Consider the following 3,037-nt stretch of genomic DNA (forward strand, 5'->3'; position numbering starts at 1 on the left):
TACATCCACGACATATGGCATTTTGGATTACTGTGTTTCTGCATTTATATGGCTTAGATACGGCTGACGGTATTCGTGAACTCAGCAGGATTTACACATTGCATTGTACCCTTGACATCTAATATTTGGCTCTTTATGACTCCTCATTTTGCATAGCTGATCTGTATTACGTAATTTGATATTGATTGACTAATGGATTTGTCAATATTTCCGCTTACTCTGATATAGTATGAATCATGATCTTATCAGTATTTCCGATATTATATGATTATGGCATTGTATTGGATCCTTGGCACTTACCTTGCGCACACACTTACACCACCCTCTAAGCTTTCTATAAGCTTATGCATGATAGATGCGTGCAGGTGGCATAGGGTTGCAGCAACATCGAGCTTGGAGCATGCAGCCGTCTTTTGGAGCTTTGATTTTTTATATATGTATTTCCCTTTCAGTACTGTATTCAAATATTTATATTAGTGGATGTGTGATGATGATGTTGCCTTTGTGATTTGGGTATACTTATGGTTATACTTCTTACGAGTAAAATGTACATTAGAAAATCTTCCTCGTAGGATCCTAGAATCGAAACCTAGCATATGGGTGCTGGGAGCCGAGAATGGGGTACTACGGAGGCTATCGGCACCGGATTCAGTAATCGGGATTCCTGTGAATCCGATTTCTGGGTTGGGGGCGTGACATTTATAGTCTGCACCTTTCGTCAGAATACCCGATTTGAACTCGGTTCCAATACAACGTTCTTGAAAACAGAACGACGACACCTATACGATGAAATAGGTTAGCTATTTTGTCGATTATTCTATTTGGATTTCTAAATCAGATTAGGGTTAGGATTTCTTACCCAAATTGTAACCGGAGACGATTGTGTAGCGAGGTGGGGAGGTGAATTGAGACGTGGAGTTGCGGGAGAGAATCCCAGCAACGATCTTCCACTCTTTCTCTTCTCTCCTCACACTTTTCTCTTCTTTTCTCTCTTCTCCCACCTAGGGTTAGAGAATTTTGTATGGAATGGGAATGGGGTGGTTTAAGGACTATATATAGGCCTAAAAGTGATGCAAATGGCCCCAGGGCCATGGTATACTAGGTTATAGCCAAAGGGTGCCTGTTTCGGGCAAACGGGACACATCTGGAGGTCTATTACTCACCTACGGCATAGGGTAAGTCCCCTGACGATGGATCTACGCAACGATGTGGTTTCAACCCGATTGGATAGGTCGATCGACCGTGACGGACCGACATCAGATAAATGGTTGTTGTCACTCAATCAGGGCCACAAATATACTGATATGTGCAGGGAAATTTCCCTGATCCATGGGTGAAGTTTAGTCAGAAACTGACGGTCTAAAGTCTTCAATTTCGCCCATAAGCGAATGGTCCAATTCACTTAAGTTCTGGTTCATTTTCTAAAGATATTCGTGTTTCTCACACACTTTGCTCAGGGCTCAAGTTGTGCATTTTTTTATACTATCTGGGCTCGATTCTCGCAATGGTTGTTAAGCCCAATAAGGCGGTCGCAACCCTAAAGTTTCACTATCATCGGACTTTCGACGTGCGGTCCAGGTCTAATACAGAGTTTCAATGTACTCCTGAAAGCAACTGGGTTTTGGGATTTCCCCGAGGTTTCAAGTAATGTTGAGTTAGCGATTTTAATGGTTTTGGGTCTTATAGTTTGTATAGATAGTGATTCAAGCTAATCCACCGATTAATTTAGTTTAGTACGTAATTAATTTTCGTCTAATTTCCACAGTATACGGTCTTTAGGGATTTCTGTCTGAGGTGGTACTCGGGTCTTTGTACGAATTTTTTCAAGACGTTACACGAAACACCCCTAAAAAAAAGCTTGTCTCATTACAAGTGGGCTACACCCCTAAAAAAAAAAAGGACACGGATTGAGTAATAACCCTAGTTGAGAGGACATCCTGTTGGGGTTTATATGAGGCCCGCCCTAATATGTAGGGATGTACACGAGTTGAGCTAGCTCGAAAAGCTCGCTCAACTCGGTTCGAGTTAGCTCGGATTGACTCGGCTTGAAAGGCCGACTCGGGATGAGTCAATCTTGTTTTCTAAAGCTTGAGTTGAGTTCGAGCCGAGTTCGACCGTGGTGCATTTTAACTCGACTTGACTTAAAGCTCGAGCTTGAGTAATATATATATATATATATATATATATATATATATATCTATCTATGTATTCCCTCTCTTTCTTTCCCTTACCCTACCAAGCACGAGCAACCAGCACGCCGCAACCCTCATGGCCGCAGCGAACACGACAACCTGAGACTCGCTGCCCTTCTCTATCTCTCTTTTTCTCTCATTCTCCTGATTTCTCCTAGCAATCCACGCAGCCTACTTGGTGACTTCAAGCAACCTGCACCCGATCTCGACTCGGTGACTCATCTCAGGCCCGCTCAGCCCATTCGGCCACCACAAAGGTAGGTGAATAACCTCGACTCGACTCGAACCACTAGCTCGACTTGAACTCGACTCAAAAGCTTTGGCAAACAAGCCAAGCTTCAATGTTGAGCTCGAGGGCGAGCTCGAGCTCAAGCTTGACCTCGAACTCATGTACAGCATAGACGAGTTGAGCTAAGCTTGGCCCACCTCGACTCGACTCGGCTCGATGTACAGCCCTACTAATATGTATGGTTTATCCACACTGTTCATCTATTCCGAAAGATCATTTATGGGAATGAGCCCAAAAGAAAGCAGATGGAAGGCTCAGGTCGACCACACAACAGGAAGCAATGAGGATTTAACCTTTACTGTTGAAAAAAATTGTAGACTCACCAAAATGTTTATTTGCCATCCAAACTGCTCATAAGGTCATATAAACATGTACCATGGGAAAACATAAACATTAGCTTGATCCCAAACTTCCGTGCTTCTGAGAAGTTTTGAATTATAGGCTTTCAATTCCCATCGCCTCTTCTGGTGCGGTCCCTTTGAGCCTTTAATTTACCACTTTTTTAGCTCATGCCTTGAAATGATCCGTCAAAATCGTTGGACGGTGTGGATAAAAC

Source organism: Magnolia sinica, chromosome 4 (genome assembly GCF_029962835.1).
Source record: "Magnolia sinica isolate HGM2019 chromosome 4, MsV1, whole genome shotgun sequence".
NCBI classification, from domain to species: Eukaryota; Viridiplantae; Streptophyta; class Magnoliopsida; order Magnoliales; family Magnoliaceae; genus Magnolia; species Magnolia sinica.